This window comes from Sturnira hondurensis, unplaced genomic scaffold (genome assembly GCF_014824575.4).
Source record: "Sturnira hondurensis isolate 20B ecotype Veracruz unplaced genomic scaffold, ASM1482457v3 Scaffold0000880, whole genome shotgun sequence".
Classification (NCBI taxonomy): domain Eukaryota; kingdom Metazoa; phylum Chordata; class Mammalia; order Chiroptera; family Phyllostomidae; genus Sturnira; species Sturnira hondurensis.
This window is the reverse complement of record NW_028073511.1, coordinates 3,042,421-3,061,931: the sequence shown is the minus strand read 5'-3', so window position 1 is coordinate 3,061,931 and position 19,511 is coordinate 3,042,421. Positions and strand designations below refer to the sequence as shown.

General features: G+C 39.6%; 1 long non-coding RNA gene across 2 annotated transcripts in view; it reads left to right on the top strand.

Moving 5' to 3' along the window:
- The first annotated feature begins 4,264 nt into the window (after positions 1–4,264).
- Positions 4,265–19,511, top strand: part of LOC118993536 (uncharacterized) — a 31,461-nt gene continuing 16,214 nt past the window's right edge. The window contains exons 1-2 of one of the 2 annotated variants that reach the window (XR_005067878.1): positions 4,265–4,304; positions 7,691–7,772. This is a non-coding gene — a long non-coding RNA (uncharacterized LOC118993536). Of the gene's footprint in view, positions 4,305–4,644; positions 5,666–7,690; positions 7,773–19,511 lie in introns of those variants that run through there. The other variant, XR_005067877.1, reaches the window with a different exon arrangement.

Sequence of the window (19,511 nt, the reverse complement as noted above, 5' to 3'; positions counted from 1 at the left end):
TTTTGTTTGTTTGTTTTTTATTTTTTTTAGAACCTTTTAGAAATGAGTGGGAGTAAAGATACATGAAGCAATCTTTCTGGCTTTCTGGTTGGCCCCAGAAGTTACTCTTCTATTATGGTACACTCCATGGGATCTGAAAATTATTCTGGTGTGGTAGAATTTGGCATAATGAGTATATTTTCTCATAAGGAGGTGACTGCTGAGGTAGAGAAATATTTCCCTACTCTCCGTGATGAAATTAGCAGGTTAAAAAAAATTCTTGGAACTATTAGGGCAAAGATTCCTAATTCTCTTTTATTCTCTGTTCTATTTCCCAACACAGTCCTGCCCCATCAGATGGCATAGACCTGTTTTAAGGTTAAAAATCTTTTGCCGTGACAGTTCTTCTGAGGCAGCCTAAAGGGGAAGAGAGCATGTGTTAGGAGATAGACAGCGGGTGCTAGCCATAGTACTGTCTCTGACTTGCCTCACAGCATCAATCAAGTTGGCCTTTGTGGGTCTCCTCTGTAAAGCGGGAATAATGATGCTTATTTCATTGGCTCCTTGGCTCCTGTGTGAAGGGTGCTTTGTCAATAAGGAGATGCTGTCTCTGTTCTGCTCTTGCATCTTTTTTTTTAAAGATTTTACTTACTTATTTTTAGGGGGGGGAGAAAAAGAGGGAGAGACACATCCATGTGTGAGAGATACGTCAATCAGTTGCCTCTTGCTTGCCCCCCACTGGGGACGTCCCCTACAACCCAGGCATGTGCCCTGACTGGGAATTGAACCGGTGACCTTTCCTATGTTTGCAGGCCAGCACTCTGTCCACTGAGCCACACCAGCCAGGGCTGCTCTTGCATCTTTTAAGTGGTGCTAAAGGTATTAGGGTTTGCTTAGGATGTTTAAGACGGGAGGTTATGGGGTCATTACTGTTTCGATAGCAGATTAAAATTCTCTGGGGCAAAGAGTGTTGTTTTAATAGAAAACAAGCAGTGTAGAGAGGGTCCAGAGAACACAGTTGTTGCCTAGGGTTTTTTTGGTAACCAGATTAGTGGACACAGTTGTATGGAACATCTCTTATTCATAGTAGTGAAATTTTACTTGTTCTCCTATAAACTAAAGGATCTGGGCTTTAAAAAAAAGCTGCATACAAATGACTGTCTTTTCTGTGGAGCACATCCACTCCTGTTTCCCCGAACTCCCAGGCCTTTGTTATGGCTGTCTCTGAACTGTTTGTGGTTTTTTAATGCCATGTGTATATTGTGATTGCACTTGTAACCAGTTGTGTCTTTAAAGAAAGTTCAGTGTTCTGATTCTGTTTTCCTTTCCTCATTGATGAACCGTGTAAGCTCTTAACTCTGAAGCTACAATAAAACCTTTTGTTAGCTACCCTGCATAGTTGTCTCATATTTGAATTATCAAAAACAACCTTCGTTGTTCTTTCTGCTTTCACCTAATACACAATTCTCAAACGTTTTGGTCTCAGGACTCCTTGGTGCTCTTAAATATTACTGAGTATGCCAAAGAGCTTTTGTTTATGTAGGTTACATCTGCTAACATTTACCTTTGTAAAAATTTATAGTGAAAAGATTAAAGTATTTAATTCATTTAAAGGTAATAATAAACCTATCACGTGTTAACGTAAATAAAATATTTAATGAAAAGTAACTTTTAAAAAATAGAAGCATACCCTTGTTTTATAGTTTTTGTAAATCTCTTAAATGTCTGGCATAATAGAGGAGAGTGAATTCTCATATGTTTCCGTATTCAGTCTGTTGTTTTGGTTGAAGAATATGTAGAAAGTCCAACCTCACATAGATGTGGAATTGGAAAAGGGGAGGAGTATATTAATCTTTTCAGATAACTGTGGATAGCCTTTGATACTACATCACAGTTCCACTAGAGGTTAGTTGTAATGTGGAATCTCAAACTCAGGTAACTTTTTGTATTCTGTTATGTTAACATGTATTGGTTTATTTTGCACTTTGAAGGGATCTTTTACTGAGGTGTGATTTTCTGTAGCATGTATTTGGTCATTTGGAAAATACTACAGATCTTTTAAATGTTGACAGACATTTTATTATACAATATCAGAAGATTATATTTGTTAATATCACCACCAATCGGATCAGAAAAGTCTTGGGAAGCTCTTAAGCTCACAATGGTGGATACAAGTTTTCAAAAACAAAGTTTTGCTTGAGAGCTTAAGTTTGATCATTGCTAACAAAGGCTGCAAGGCTCATTTTGTTTATTTTTGAGAAAATATCTGTCAGAGACCTGAATCACTTTAATCCATTAGCTGTTCTTTCAAGTAAAAGTGGTATTCCACCAAAAAACTTTCTAGTTCAGCTCAAAATGCAGAGAAATTGCACAAGTGCTCTTCCTCAAGGAAAACATTGTACTTAAGTAAGGAACAGAAGTGCATGTATCCAAAGAAGAGTATTACTGACAACGTGTACTTAAATAAAACGAATAATTTTTAGTGCTTCCTCAAGGGCTTCCTTAAGTAGAAGAGGTATTTTTTTCCCCCAGGAATGGGTGGCTGTGAAGAATAAATCACCCTGACTGCTAGTACAATTTAGTGCCATTGCTTTGATTTGTGCGAAAGCAGTAACAGTTTTACCTGTCATTATGTTTGACTCATCAGTACAAATGTCATCACAGTGACAAGGGCAAATAAAATCTTACTGTGAAAGTAGTTTTGATCTTGGACACCCTTGAAAGGGTCTCAGGGAACCCAAGGGCTCCACAGGCCACCCTTAGAGAACCACTGACTTACTACATGCTCACAGTGCTGAGACTCTTTCCCCCCTAAATTGCTAATCAGAGATCACCCCTTCCTTCAAAAGTCTGAAGTGTCTCCAAAATCCTTCACTCAACAAAAGCACCTAGTATGTGTTGGACTCTTTGTTGGGGAATTAACATAGAATAAGATATTGTACAACTTTTATTCTGCAAGAAATTTCCTGGGTGGTTTGGGGACCCAGGGGATAAAATAGATAATTAAGGAGTTATAAAGTAACATAAGAGAATGTTAATGGTGATAGACAACAAAGGGAACGCTGAATTTTAGCTCAAACTCAAATCCTCACCAAATCAATCACCAGGTCCTCTTCTGCCATCAAATCTCTTGTTAATTATCTTTGGAAATGTTTTCATGCTTAATTACGCTTGGCTCTAGGCATTGTAGTTATACATGCACATGCTGTTCCCCCCGTGTTTTATTGTTCTTTGGCTTTTGTGCTTCTCTATTTCATATTTACAAGTGTGTAGCCTTGAGCCAGTATAGCTGATAACGCATGTTTATTTTTAACTTGTCCTTACATTTAAATAAAAGAGCCTTTACCTGCTTTAGCCATGTGTTGGGTGATGTAATAGTGTTGGTCTTATTTTGGGTAATGCAAACCCCCACCCCTATGCCCTGCCCGGCAAGTTATGTCAGGACAATGTACCCAAGAGGCTTCCCAGAAAGGAAGCCTTTCCCGAGACAGTGAAGACTTGCAGAAATAGTCGCCGTTCTGTTTCCCTGTGATTTCTGTCTATCCCCAGTATCTGCAGAATGTCTTCAGTTTAAGGTCAAGCCTCTTCCTTGGGGGCGGAATTCCATAAAACAGCTGAATCCCGCCTGGGTCATCAGTGGCAAAAGTCAGACACGTGCTCACCCCTTTGGGAGCCAATAGTAACTTTCGCAAACGCAGCCTCAGGAAACCCCACCGCTTGCAGGCTGCTTACTTTCGTACCAATGACACTTAAAACTAAGTCTTTTAACAGAACAAAACGAAAACGCAGATGCGATTGTGAGAAAGGCTTTACCCCTTGGCCTTGTTTAGAGATGTTCGGCTCCAAAAGAGTGCGGTGAACGAATGTAAAATTCCTTTTCGGTTCCGAGACTAAAGGGGCTGCGGAGAAGGGAGCGGAGATGGGCTCGGGAGAGTCTCTGGCCCTTTAAGAAGGAGGGACAGACAGAAGATTCGGTACCTTAAGAATCTCTTTGTCTGGAAACCTCCTTATTTACTCTCCTGTGCTTCAACCAAACTTCGACCCGCGATTCACAACGCCCCTCTACGCCGTCGCCCAGTACGCCAGGCTCTAGTTGGCCTCGCGTTTGTGGCTGACCCTAAACTTTGCGCCCCTGGCGCGAACCCTGGCAGCGGATAACATTACTGGGGTCGGGGCCCAGCGCTGCGCCGTTGGCGCACTGCGGGGCCCAGGGGCGGGGATTAGGGGGCGGGGCTCAGGCAGGCAGACCAACGGGCGATTAGGGGGCGTGGTCGGGTTCGGTTGTCTCGCGCCCTGGTGACAGCTCGCGCGTGCTGATGATGGCGGTAAATAGAGGGGGGGGTCAGTGGAGGGGGCGGAGGGGGGAGAAGCAGCGAAGGGGGTAGCTCCAGGGGGTGGGGGGACAGGGACGGGGGCCAGGGAGGACTCCGCGTCCAGAGAGCCCATTCTAAGCCTTGGAGGCGGGGACAGGAATCTCTGGCACCCTGGACCTCCCCCTTAAAGAAGCAAAATCCTTAGACACCGGGTGAGGGGCGACAAAGGCAGCGCGCGCCTCACGGGCGGGAGGAGCGGCGGCAGGGGGCGGGACCGCGGCACCGGCGGGCTGGGGGCGCCCGAAGCCGGGGGCCGGCGGGAGGCGAGAGCCGGCAGTCCGGGCGCGCCGGCGCTAGATTTTGGCGGGGTAGGCGACGGCAAGATTTGTAGTAAAAGCTTTGAGGAGAAGAGGAGAAGGAAAGCTTGGGGGGCGGTTGCGGGGAACGGGCTGAGAACGAGATGAGGATTAAAGGGAGAAAAGGTTAGAAGGCAAGAGAAGCCAGCCAAGGAGGTAGGAAGGAGGTAAAAACCAGGGTCGGTGTTAAGGAAGCCGAGCAGGGAATGAGGTTAGGAAGACCGAAGCTTGAAAGAGGGATCCCGGGGTTGGGTGTAAGAGCACGGATTTGAAGGGGAAAGCTTTGTAGGGGATGGTAGAGGGGTGAGGGGTACTGGGGTAAGAGTTGGAAAGTGGGCAGCAAGGAGGGGCAGAACGGGGGTAATAGTTAGGAGCAGAGGAGAGAGAGTGATTAAGAGCTAGACGTGACAAGGGTGTGAACTAGTGTAGAGCGAGATGAGCTGAAGGACTAGGACTGGCGGTGGGGTGGGAACTGTGAGAATCTGAGAAAGGTGTGGGTTGGTGGGCAATGGCTGTGAATTTTTGAAAGTGAGAGAGGGTGAATGAGACACTGGACTAGAACCAGGTGGAGTTAAGAATTAGAGTGTAGTGGGAAGGAAGGGGTGAAAGGATAGAGATGAGATAGGACGTTTATAGGACAATTTGGGAATCAGAAAAGCTGGAGGGAAAAGAGAGTAAGTGCTGGCGGTGTGGGACTGGGTAACTGGGGAATTGTGTTAATTGACGAGGTTCAACAAGATCCAAGGTAAAAACAGGGAGGTGAAGATACAGGGCTAATAGCAGAGGTTGAAGGAGCAAGGCAGAGATGGGCCCCAGGCTTTAAAGGATGAGATGGGGAGTAAGAGAAGTCTGGGGAGTCCTTATGGATGCAGAACTGGGGCAGACTGTACAGGAGTGGGAATCAGATGTGCATGTTATGGGGAGATCCTCCAGAAAGAAGGTCTGCATGGGTAAGGGCACAGATGCTGTAGTGAAGGGTCAAGTGTAGGGAGCCTTTGGTGCAGAAGAGGAACTATGGTGAGTGAAAAGAGACCTAGAGATAGGGGTAAAAATTGAGATGTAAGGTGGGAGGGTGCAGGAAAGGAATTCTTTGTTGAGCAGAGAACTGTGTTGAAACTGTGAGTTCTTTTGTCCATAAAAGTAGGAAATTCCAGAAACCTCTTTCCTCAAGGAATCTTGAATCTGCTTCTACCTTTTATTGCTTTTAATTTGACTTTTGTGTCCACTTGGAAAAGATGAGACCCATTTTGATTTGATTTTGTTCTTGTCTGAATGAAAAAGCATCAACACATTGTGAAAACCTGCTCATTTCACTAGGGTTGTGATCCTAAGAAAATGGGGTGCATTTTTTACAGTGTGACTGTGCCTGTGTAGTGTGATAGTGCTGTGTTGTCACAATGTTGTACCTGACAAGTGCTGGGCAGGCAGAGTGCTTTTTCCACAGCATTTTGGGTTTTAGCAAAGAGCCTGCTGTTACTGAGATAAATCTGAAGATCTTTTTTGTTTTGATAGTCAACCAGATTTCTGTCTAGTTGTGTTTGGTGGCTGGAGAATACTGAGAAATCATTTCAGAGAAAGGCAAATAATCAACCTGGGAAGTTTGCTGGGGAAGAGATTTAGATTTAAATCAAGGCTGTGAGGGCTTTGAGTTCCCAAGCTGCCTTTAGCTTTGTGTGGGACATTTCATACTGGAGTAGGTAACTCACCCACTGAGCAAAATGGAATAAAGAAAGGGAGATTTGTAGAATAGTGGAGGATTTTGGAGTGGGATTTATCATTCAGGTTAAATAATGAATTAATGAATAATCTCGATCATGGGAAAAGCCTCTGTAAGGTAATGCAAGGTGGAGCCTGGACAGCTCCACTTCCTCTCCTGTTTTGTAGGTGTGAGTAAGGAAGGCCATATTAATATTAATTTTCTAAAAGCTTTTGAATTTTAAGGCATTTTTGGAAATTAAAAGGAAAATAAGAACTTTGGGACAAAATTTAGGTTATTCTTCCTGAGTATGCGTTTCAATGGTTTTTTATTCTGAAACTTTTACATTTAGCTAAGAATATGAACAATTTTACTTTGGTGCCAAAGGATATGATATAATGTACTTAGGGGAAAAATGCAAACTGTTCTTGATAATCTTATTTGAGGCTATTTTATTAGTGTACATTCAGATACAAAAAGATACTTTTTTTCAGAGGTGTAAATTTGGATTGCCACTCTTCTGTGTGTATTTGTATAAAAGCAAAAATTAGATTGAGGGCATTTGTAACAGTTAGCAAAGATTGAATTTTGATTTGTGCCTATCAGAAATGCTGGTTATTAATATATATAAATAATTTGGAATCTTAATTCTGAACGCAGCTGTGAACTGTATTCATGGATTCTAGATTCTTTAAGCAGGTGCTCAAGGTGATTACATTGATTTAGCAGTTTAACAGAGGATTTTTAGGAATATCTACTTTTGCTGCCAGGAGGGTTAGTTTGAAATATTAACTTTCAAGTTGAAGAGTAACTTTGGCATGAGTTGTGTGTTTCTGTGAGATGTGTGCATATTTTTTCTTTACAGATGTGTTTGGGCTGGAATTACTACTAGGTGGCATTTTGTGTATGTTATTACCATTTTAATAACGTAATTGTTTTATAGTTGGTGTTCTTACATAAGGTATTTTAGACTTACTGATATTGATAAAGAAGAAAATACAAGCTATAAGATTAACCTAGGGAAAGAGTCTGTTTTAGTCCTGTCGTTTTTTCCATATGCTGCATAGTGTGCTAAATCATCAATTGTCTGTGAATCATTATGACTTAGTTGATATTCCTAAAATTGAAAATGGATAATCTTTTTGTTCAGCTAATACTATTTATCAGTAAGGAGTCTAGTGATAAATTTAAGCTTTATTTTCCTTTGTTTATCAAGTAGGATTCTATTCCATTTAACTATATTTTGTTTATTATATTATTTGCTAAGCAAAAAACTTTTAGGATTGTGTTTTCAGATTTGAATAAATAGGTTGTACATAATCAAATGTTTTTCTGGTTAATCGTAGATTCTTTGGATGGGACGAAACCTTGAAAGGACCTGTAGTTTACCCTGCAACTTCAGACAATATCCCACTTAAATTATCCCAGGTAGATAAAAATTTATCCTATTTTTCTAAATCTTCAGAGGTAATATAGGAGGCTTTGTAGGTAATCTTTTCCAGCATTTAATTTTTTTCTGTATAAGGAGAGCCTGCCTTCTGTCTAACCAGCATGCACTTAATGCTATATTTTAATTTATTCTCTTACTCCATTCTCAATTTTTGAGGGAAAATATTGGCTTACTATATAATATTAAGAAGGTGGCAGTTCTTCATAAACTTAATAGGAGTAGCTACCATGTGTCAGACACAGTCGTAAACTGTTTGCAGATTTTAACTCATTTACTCCTCACATCAGTCCTGAGTTCAGCGCTGTTCCCCTTCCCATTTTACATGTGAAGAAATAGAGCTCCTTGAGATTAAGTGATTTGCCCAGGGTTATACCCAGACATTTTATTTGTACCAGAATATAGCTGGTAATCTTTTGTTATAAATAATACTTGGGGTTTTTGTAGTAGTAACTAAATGATTATTTATTTATTTATTTATTTATAGGTTAAATTTTAAAAAAAATATTTTATTTATTTATTTTTAGAGAGAGAGGAAGGGAGGGAGAAAGAGAAGGAGAGAAACATCAATGTGTAATTGCCTCTCACATGGCACCCACTGGGGATCTGGCCTGCAACCCAGCCATGTGCCCTGACTGGGAATCGAACCTGCGACCCTATGGTTTGCAGCCTGTGCTCTATCCACTGAGCTGTACCAGCCAGGGCTTTTATTTATTTATTTATTTTTTTAAATAAGGGAAACATGGGGGATAGAATTTGAACCTTGGCATTTCACTGGCAAAGCCTCTACTCAGATTCATTGTGCTCTGTCTGGTATTATATCTACTTGACTGTTGTGAAGTCATCCTTTACTAGGCTCTTCTCTAGATTAAACTGTGCTGGTTTATCTTAATCCCTTAATTGGTCTTGTTTGTCAGTACTTAAATTTTCGATGTGGTTTTGTTATTAACTGTTTCTCAGGTCCTTCCTTGATAGGGAAGCTGGGACAGACACGAGTCATGTCTAAAGCAAAGATTACATCAAGGTTCTTACATGCTCCTAGTTTTTTATTTGTATTATTTTTTATTTTATTTTATTTTATTTTATTTTAAGATTTTATTTATCTTTAGAGAGGAAGGGAAGGAGAGAAATATCAATGCATGGTTGCTTCTTGTGAGTCCCCTGCTGGGAACTGGCCTGCAACCCAGGCATGTGCCCTGACTGGGAATCAAACCGCGATCATGTGGTTCACAGGCCCGCGCTCAATCCACTGAGCTACACCAGCCAGGGCTATTTTTTATTATAAAATTGTATTTCTAAAACAAAACAATAAAAAAATGTATAATGGCATTGCAGATTAATGGTTACCTGTCTACTTTTTTAGCTAGAAAAAGACTCTGGACTTCTCATATACCCTATAGGTTTGTAGTTGAAAGATTGTTGCCATTGAGGAAAAATGGAACTCTCAGTGTGGACATCCATAAGCAATCTCTTTACAGACTCTTGCTGAGTATTTACTATCTTCTCTTTGTTTGCCTCCGTAAATAATATACTAAGTACATTTATACATGCTTTAATTTGGTTAAATACATTGATGCACTCATTTTTTAAAAATTAAGACTTTTTAAAAAAGATTTTATGTGTTTATTTTTTAGAGCTAGGGGAAGGGAGGGAAAAGGAGAGGGAGAGAAACCAGTTGGTTACCTCTCTCATGCCCCCAACCAGGCACTAGGCCCACAATTCAGGCATGTGCCCTGACCAGGGAACCAGCTACCTTTCAGATTGTGGGGTGATGCCCAACTCACTGAACCACACCAGTCAGGGCAAGACTTTATATTTTTAGAGCAGTTTTAGGTTCACAGCAAAATCAAGGGTATGGTATAGAGATTTCCCATTTACCCTCTGCCCCCACACATGTATAGCCTCCCCCATTATCAACATCCCCACCAGAGTGGTTCATTTGATACAATTGTTCCTTTCTTTTAAAAAGATAACTAGTAATTAGTGTTTACTAAGTGTCCAGCATGAGCTAAGTATGTCAATTGATTGAAACTCAACAACCCTATGAGAGAACATCTGTTGTTAATACTCCACATTAGGGCATGACTTGATTTTTTTATAATGTTTCAAACTTATAGAAAAGTTGCAAAAATGGTACAAGGAACTTCTATATGCCCTTATTTAAATTTACCAGTTGTTTTCATTTTGCCCTATTTGCAATATCATTTTATTTCACTTGAGGTTTTTTTATTAGTCATTTTAAAATTGTTATTCTATTATAGTTGTCAATAAGATAACAATTTGCCCCCCTTTGCCCTCCTCTGCCCAACCCTCACTTGTTGTTAAACAAGTACATTTGAAAAAAAGGATACGAAGGCCTCAAGTTTTAAGAGAAGGCAAGAATGTCTTGGGTGTGTCAGCAAGTTGGTATGTATTTGATTTTAGTCAAACATGTGAAGCAAAGGCTTTTGTGGTGTTATGGTTTGTTTTCTTCAGTCTCTTCTGAAAATCATTATTTTACCTGTGAATGATGAGATTGTAATGCCCTCCCACATCAGCAAAAACTGTCATGGTGTATCCCTCTGTTGGGGACCTCCCTGCCACTTGGTGTGGTGTGCTCACACATGGGTGGGTCCTTAGGATATGCTAGGTATCGATGTGTGGGTGCCAACAGGAGCCACCAGGCTGTTCAACACCATGACTATGAAGATCTTTTTGTAGCTTCAAGGAGTTAGAAAAGATCTTTTTTTTAAAGATTTTATTTATTCATTTTTAGAGAGAGGAAGGGAGGGAGATAAGGAGAGGGAGAGAAACATCAGATTCCCACACGCCCCACCTGAGGGCCTGGCCTGCAACCCAAGCTCTGGGAATTAAACCTGCAACCTTTCGGTTCGCAGGCCGGCCCTCAATCCACTGAGCCACACCAGCCAGGGGTGGAAAAGAGCTAAGTGCAGAATGTATAAAAACTTTGGTTGCGGTACATAGAAACAGTTTTGCTTTATGGTAAGGGAATGAATATAACTATTGTAACATTCTATTACCTTCCCCCAAATAACCTAAATTTTGGGACTTTTCGTTGTTACGTAAGGAGATTTAACTGACCCCTATCCCCACTGCCACCTTCCAGCTCGTCTTAGTTTTTATCGTGAAAATGGTAGCCTGTCTTTTTGATAAAGGCATGACCTGCAGAACGAGGCCTGTCTGATTTCAGTGAAAGCACTATTATCTGTATTCCGACAAATGTAAAGTACAGCACTTGTAAGCTTCTTTTCCTTTCCCCCATTTTAAGTGATCATGAAACTGATGAAATATAGCTTCTTATTAAACCTGATTGTAATAATTAAAAACACTTTGCTTTCCTAAGGACGAGAAAATTACAAATTATTTGGGAAGCATTCTTCCCAGTCATGCCTTATTGTCTGTGAGGTATGGGCAGTTTTTTAGAGACTGTAATACTATCCTTTGCTATTTACATGCTAATAGAAGTCTGAAAAGTAAGGCGCTTTTCTGAAATGTTCAGGGTTGTTTTTATTATATGTCATGTTGTAAACAGCATTCTGTGACAGGTATTTTCTCTCTTTGTCTTCTATTGAGCTAATTAGTAATTTACACTGTAGTAGCATCTCTTCCAGCCTCACTGTGTGAAAATGCCTGCTATCCTGTGCTTTCCATGCAGCCTCGGCTGGCAAATGATTGGGGGCAGATGTTGGTTACACATCAGAAGGATGAAGGCTAAAATTTATTTTTGTGTTTTTATAAAGATACAGGCTTTTGTATATGCCCTGCGCCTTCACCCCTCCCCCCTCTATTTAAATAAAAATGTTATGACCTCCTGTAATCCAGAGCAACTGTCCTTGATTCAACTTTGGGCTGTTTTCTGTTTTGTCCCCACCCCCACCCCATCGTTGTGGGATTTGGGGAGGATTAGCAGGGCCGTCTGGCATAGTTTAGAGCCTGGAAAGCTGGTCTTCACTGCTCCCATTGTCAGAATACAGAGCTTCTTGTCATTGTCTTTAGAACCCAGCAATCCTTCTCTTGCTGGGCACGTTATGTGAGGGATGGGAGGGCAGCACTGTTGCTAGCAAGTTGGGAAGATGCTTTTATATGACACTCGAATCCATCCAAAGGAAGGACAGGCCCTACTTTGCTTCAGCTTTTGCACAGTGCAGCTGTGAGTGGCCGAAAGATAATTCATAGCGTGGCTTTAGCAGTTCATCACATTGGTGTTCTGCCCTTTCCTGCCTCCTGTCTATCTCTTTCAATCTCTGATGTGGGAAAGGTGATGTGTGGTATCTGTCATGCACTCCCTTGGATAGACCACGTGGGTATGTTAAAGTAGCAAGAGCTTTGACTTTGAGATAAAGTCCCAAGGATCAGTTTGTTCAGTGAGGAATATAATTTAATTGGGAACTAAAGGAAGGGTAGAGAAGGGTTTGCTGATTTATTAGTTTTGAGCTAAAACCTTTCTGGTATTCTGGATAATTTGTGGTACTTATTTTTGCAGTTATGGACAAAATCATAAGATCAAAGTCCCCGTTAGAGTTAATTAGAGTCCCCCTGACAAAAAAAAATTGTTGCCTGGATGTGGCCACAAAGAAAATCAGGTGGGAAAATGCATGAATAGCTCTGTTCAGCCATCATTGCTAGTAGCATTATAATCAGAGACATCTAGCCTTTGGCAGTTCATCAGCATTCCTGAACAGAGGACATTTCATTTACGTAAGCATTCACAGAGTATGTGGGGCTGTATGTTTTGCTCACATTTACTTCCTTTATTCTCCTTTTTTTCTGTGTTCTAACACAACAGCCTATATCAGTTGTCCAAATTACTTTGGAAGTTCATGGCTGGATGTTAATTAATTATTTACACTCTTGTGTTGTAACATCTAAAAGAGGTTAATGGTCAGATTTTTAAGCAACATATATAAAAGTAAAATGATATAAAAAGTGGACTGATCACATAAAGAGGTATTATGAGTAAGTGAAGGTGAGAAAGTGAATACATGACTATGGAATTGAATATACTCTTATTTTTTTAAAGATTTTATTTATGTATATTTATTGATTTATTTTAGAGAGAAGGGAAGGAAGGGAGAAAGAGAGGGAGAGAAACATCGATGTGAGAGAACTACATTGATTGGTTGCCTCTCACATGCCTTCATCTAGGGACCTGGCCCACAACCCAGGCATGTGCCCTGGCCGGGAATCCAACCAACGACCTCTCAGTTTCCAGGCCAGCACTCATTCCACTAAGCCACACCTGAATATACTCTTTCAAAGGAAACATTTCTAAAATGTATGGCATAGCTTGAAGAACTGATAACAGTGCATTTCACTTGAAAGGTATGTGTACTTTAACGAAGAGATCAAACTCATTTGTGCTTGGCCTCATTGTCTACTCCCTGCGAAAATCCCAAACTAGTTAAACATTCCCAGGTTCCAGCTAAATTGTTAATGTGCTTCTTGAATTTTTTTTAATCTCCATAGGCAGTTCACCTTAGCCTATAACTAGTAATAAATTCAAAATCTGTTTAAGCTATAAATTCAGTAATCCTAATATTTTGAATAAATATAAAATAAAGCATTTAATTACTACTTTTTGTGTATCAGATTGAAAGATGAAACAAGTTAATGATAGTCAGTGGTGAATGAGGATGTGGGAAATTTGGAACTTTTGCGCACTGTTGGTGGGAAAGTAAGTCTCCTTGGAGGCGAATTTAGCAATGTCTATTGGAATTAAATTTGCATTTCCTGTGACCCAGCAATTCCACTTCTGGAAATTTGCCCTATAAATATATTCATACATTTGCAAGAAAACTGTAGTACAAAGTTTTTCTTTATAGCATTGTCTGTTATAGCAAAAAATGAAGTTCCTCCCTGGCTGGTGTAGCTCAGTGGATTGAGCATGGGACTGCAAACCAGACAACCTCAGTTTGATTCCCATTCAGGGCACATGCCTGGGTTGCAGGGGACTCACGAGAGGCAACCACACATTAATGTTTCTCTCCCTCTTTCCTTCCCTTCTCTTCCCCTCTAAAGATAAATAAATAAAATCTTTAAAAACATGAAGTTCCTCAGGGGCTGGTTAAGTACTGTGTGATGGGTCCACACAGCGGAGTGCCACTAAGTTGGTAAAAATGCAGTGCATCTCGATATTGATGTAGAAAGATGTCCATAATAAAGTTAGTTAAAAAGTCACATTATAGAATGATGTTTTTAGTAATTTTGTAAAATGTTAAGGACTGTTATTGAGGTATTCCCTTTTGGGGGGAGGAGATAGCAACTTTTTATACTCTATATACTTCTATATTTTTTACTTTTCATAAGTATGTGAGGAAGTGGTTAACTGAGAACATCTTCATGATGGAAACTTCTGTTTCTGAAGAAGAGGGAGGAGGCTGGCCAGAGAAAAGAACTGGTCCATTCACATGAGAAATATCAGTCATATTTTTTGAGTCAGAAATGTCTGGAATGGCAGAAAGAGGGTGTAGAGTGGAGGTTGAGGCCATTAGGAAGAGGTTTTAAAGGTAACAAAAAGAGCCTGCATTTGATTTGTAAATGATCTATAAAGTGGAGATGATAATATTACTTAGTCTGCCCTGACTGGTGTGGCTCAGTGGGTTGAGCATTGTCCCACTAACTGAAGGGTCGCCAGTTCGATTCCCGTCAGGGCACATGCCTGGGTTGCAGGCCAGGTCCTCTATTGGGAGCTTGTGAGAAGCAACTGATTAGTGTTTCTCTCACGTGGATGTTTTTCTCTCTCTAAAATCAATAAATATATCCTTGTGTGAGGATTAAAAAATGTAAAAATATTGGAGTTATAATATTAGAGCTCTAGACACAAGTTGCTATTGGTTTTGTTTTCCAATATTATGGTGTAAGTATATTAACATTTGGGGTTTGTAAAAAAGAGGGGAACAGGTAATTTGGGGGGAAGCATCATTTTCCTGGGCCCATGGGATATGCAATAATATATTACTTTTCACCGATGTGTTACTCAGTTTTGTTAGCAGTGCTGGATAATGAGCACATTAGCTACAACACCTACATTGGCAGCCAGCAGTGGGCTTGTGAAATCTTAGAAAACAGAAATCTGGCGAGAAGCGTTCCTTAGCTGTTGAAATAGCTTTTGTGGGAAAATTACATGGAACAAATAAAGTAGACAAAGTTTCTTCAGAAAGAAATAGTTTCACCCCAAGAGCCATGAGAAAAGATGTTTTACCTGTAAACTGAGATATGACGATGTAATTTTGTAGGACTTTAGAGTTCTTTTTGCATTTCAACTTTTCCTTTAAGTTTATCATTTAAAAAACTTCAAGGTATATTTATAGTTGATGAAAAATAAGTGTAAATTTTTATAGTATAAAAATTCCTCTGTTTTAAGAATGATGAATTTCTCACACTGTAATATATACTATATTCTTTAATTGTTGTTCAAGTACAGTTTTCTGTCTTTTACTCCCCTCCCAGCCCATCCCCCTGCCCTCATATATATTATATTCTGGTCAAAATTATTCTCCCCTTCTACTTCCAGTTAAAACATATCTTAAAACATATAAAATATTTTTGATGGTTCTTTAAAAAACCTTCAGAAATAATAAGAAAAGTTTATATTTAAGCACAGTACTTGGCACTTGAAGTGTTCAATAAATTTTTATTGAATGAATGGATAAATTCAGGTATGCATGAATGAAGATATTCTGAATTTGGACTTCATGCTCTGTGATTTAGACACAGTCTGGCATAAGTGTATGAAGGTCCTCTGTTCAGCCCCCTTCCAGTGCCCAGTTTCCTCTCCCACCCCACAAGCACCCTCTCTAATGTGTTTGCTGTATGTCCTTGATTTTATATACATCTCTATAAAATACTTAGTGATTTTTTGTGTGTATGTACCTTTAATTCCAAAATTCTTCATTATATCACACTACTATAGAATTTGGCTATAGAATTCTGTGAAAATACTATAGATCCTGTTCAGTTTTTACTTTTTTCCCCACTAATTACTGATTTAGGAGCTATGTATGTTTTTAGATGTACATTTGGCTAATTGGTCCTAACTGCAGTCTAGTATTCCATGGTGTGTATCCATTCCCATAGTGATGGATGCCTAGGCTACCGTAAACAGTGCTACCAATAAACAGCCTTGCACGTGTCTGTCAGGGACATGTTTGAGAATTTCTTCAGGATACAGACTCAGGAGTGGCATTGTGGCATAATAAGTATTGTCAAGCTGTTGAATCAGTTTCCATCCCATGGGCATTGTATTCCCCACCACCCTAACACCTGGTATTCTCCACGTTTCTAATTTTTGCCATTTAGTGATGTCTCAATTTATATTTTGTGAGTTTGAGCATTTCTTCATATTCTAGTTAGCTGTTTCTTTTCTGTGAAGTAAGTATAAAATAATAAACAGTATTTTTAAAGGAAAAATCAGTTTTATTTGATTTTTTAATAAAGATTTTATTATTTATTTATTTTTATAAAGAGGGGAAGTGGGGAGACAGAGGAGAGAAACATCAATGTGTGTTTGCCTCTCACCTGCCCCCTACTGGGGATCTGGCCCGCAACCCAGGCATGTGCCCTGACTGGGAACTGATCTGGTGACCCTTTGGTTTGCAGGCCAGTACTCAATCCACTGAGCCACACCAGTCAGGGTTAGTATTTTTTTAAGCTCGAGGAACTTTTGGTTATGCATTATATTTTGTAAGATGTTAATGTATTTTCTCAAACTTCAAAAAGTGAAGAATATCATACTTTATGTAGAAGCTTAAAGTATTGTTTTCTTCCTAATTGCAAGAAATTATTTTTAAGCGTTCAACTTGAAAGCTATAAAGTATGCTACAGTTGTAATCCACCTGGCCAATCTAGTCTCATTGTCTTTATTTATGCTGAAAATTGAGAGCAAGTGTTTACCAGAATAGATTTGGTCAGAAGGTGCTTTTTAGCCTATTAGATTTTTAGAAAATCACCCTGGACAAAAATCAGTAGGAGATTATAATGATCCAGCTGTTTTCCCTTGTTTACAGTGTTCTAGATGTCAGAAAACTGAGTAAACAGCAGGCAACACCTCTGCTTGCCTGTCCGTGGAGAACCCATCACGTGATTAATGACTACAGACTGAACACTCATTTAATACCATCGAAGAGATGGTGTTAAATATGATAAACAAGTGCCATGTATCACTCCCAGTTTTTCTGTGAAAGGGCCTCAGAAAATATAGATATGAAGTATTTGAGGATAGAGAAAATCATATTCCCTAACTGAGATGCCATTTCTTGGGGTCTTAGAGAAAGCTGGGCGGGCGGCAGTTGTTTCTGTTCTGTGCCAGTCCCATGCTGTTTGTCACCTTCAGGAAAGCACGGGTGAGCGACTCGGAAGGCTTTCTTCCTCGTTCCAAAGGATTTGCAGTACTTGTGCTTTCCTTTCCTGGGGAAGCAGTGCAGTTTTTAAGTGTTTTCATTTCTGACTAAAATGTGATGCTATCAGTTTGTTCTGTTGACTTTGGTTAACATCTGCTTGACTGAGTGAAGAAGGAAATTTAATTTGTGGCATGATTGACATAGCCATAAACCATGAACTTTCCCCAATAATATATAACATGTTAAACTTTTTGTTTCATTTTTCTTTTTTTGTTGGTGTTACGGTTATGACTTTTGAGTAAGTATCTATCAGAAAAACATATTTTCCTGCTCTTAATTTTTTTCAAAGTCACACTTTATGTTAAGATACAGCAAAACATTTTCTAAATGTTTTGATACTGCTCTGCCTTGAAAATTTATTTTTCTTTCATTTTTTTTCCTCAGAAATCTTGCTTGATAAATCTTATTTTTAGGTGTGACTTTAAAATATCTTTTTAAGACTTTCAGGGGTCTTTTAAAATGTAATATTTTAGGGTGGAAGCAAGGGAGGAAGGTAGGTTTGGCTGGGGTGGGGGGAAAATGCAGACAACTGTAACTGAACAACAATAAAATATTTTTTAAAAATGTAATATTTATCAGTGCTAAGCCTATCCATATATAGCATAAAAAGTATACTACCTGCTTTTCCCCTCCTCAACAATATGCCTTCAAGGTACCTCTGTTTTCTACCCTTTGAGCTGTTTCTTTTGAATTTAATGACCTTTTTCTAAATAGTGGGCTTAGACTGCTGGTTTCAAGAATCTTTTCAGGTTGCTCGCTAGACCTGCCCAGCTATTGTCCCAGGATCAACCTTCCCTCACATACCTTCCCCGCCCTATGATGGGGTCCCATGTGGCCTAGACTTCGCAGCTACCCCTTGATTGCATACGCTTTAATTAAACAACTTCTCCATAAAGTTTCAAAGAAAAAGGAGCATGGGATATAAATGTGTGAATTTGCTTGTATGAATATGTCTTCATTTTCTCTCATGCTTGATTTATAGTTTACCTGGATATAGAATTTAGATTGGATGGTATTTTTTCTTAGTTTAACAAGCATTGCTCTATTAGTTTCTTCTGTTATTGCTAAGGAAAGTCGGATGGTGTTCTGAGTTTTGATTGTTTCCCCTCCTTGGTTACTTTTAGGATCTTATCTTTGTCCCTGATGATAATCGGACTCTCTGGGACCTTGTTTTATCTGCTGTGCTAGGCACACCAAGGGCTTCAGTTTGGAAACAGATTTTTTCTACTTCTTTTTTTTTACCCCCCCCCTCCGATTTTTTTTACTTCTAAGATTTTCTTGAATTCTTGAATTCAAACCAGGTTCCCCCATTCTTCCCCAGTTTTCCTGTTCTTTCTCTCTGGAACTCTTATTATTTGTATTTGGAACTTAGGGACTGATGAGTCTTTTAATTTTCCTATCTTTTCTATTTCTCATCTTTTTGTTCTTTTACTTTCTGGGCGGTGTCTTGAACTTTTCAGATTCTTCTGATAACTTTTATCTATTTTCTATCTCATTTTTAATTTTTATGAGTTTCTGTTGCTTTTTAACAGTTTTTTATTTTTGTTTTTTGGATGAAATAGCTCTCTCTGTTAATTATAATTTAAAAAGATTTCTTCAGCATCCTGCACCATCTCTGCTTTCTCTGCTCTCTGCTTTCTTAAAATACCTTTATCTGATCATTTGTTTTGGTCTTTCATTTAGGGAATTTCCTTAAATGTACAGCCTTGCGTATCTTACCCATATTCCAGAATGAGCCATGGAAAAATTGAAAGCTGAATTTGCCACAGTGGGGGCTTCTGAAAGTACTGTAAACTGGTGGTCTTCATTATAAAGTGATTAGCCATGGACCCAACTTTTGGGGCTGGATGTGGAAATTACCTCTAGCAGTCAGTATTTGTGGGTGTTTTGTTCTTGGCCAGGTTCTTTTCTATTGAGAATGCTGCAGTCATTGGCTTACATGCCTGGCTGCAACATTTGGGGAGCTGAATGGGAAAGAGCCAGGGATATTTAACTTTCAAGTTTCCATTAATCCCCATCTCTTTAGACTGGTAGTGCTACCCCTAGTCGTCCCTGAGTTAAGAGCCCCTTTAGTTTCCAGAAAGCAAACTTCCCCTTCTCACCAGTGGATACTTGGAGTTAAGGTGGGAATCTTGCNGTGTTTTGTTCTTGGCCAGGTTCTTTTCTATTGAGAATGCTGCAGTCATTGGCTTACATGCCTGGCTGCAACATTTGGGGAGCTGAATGGGAAAGAGCCAGGGATATTTAACTTTCAAGTTTCCATTAATCCCCATATCTTTAGACTGGTAGTGCTACCCCTAGTGGTCCCTGAGTTAAGAGCCC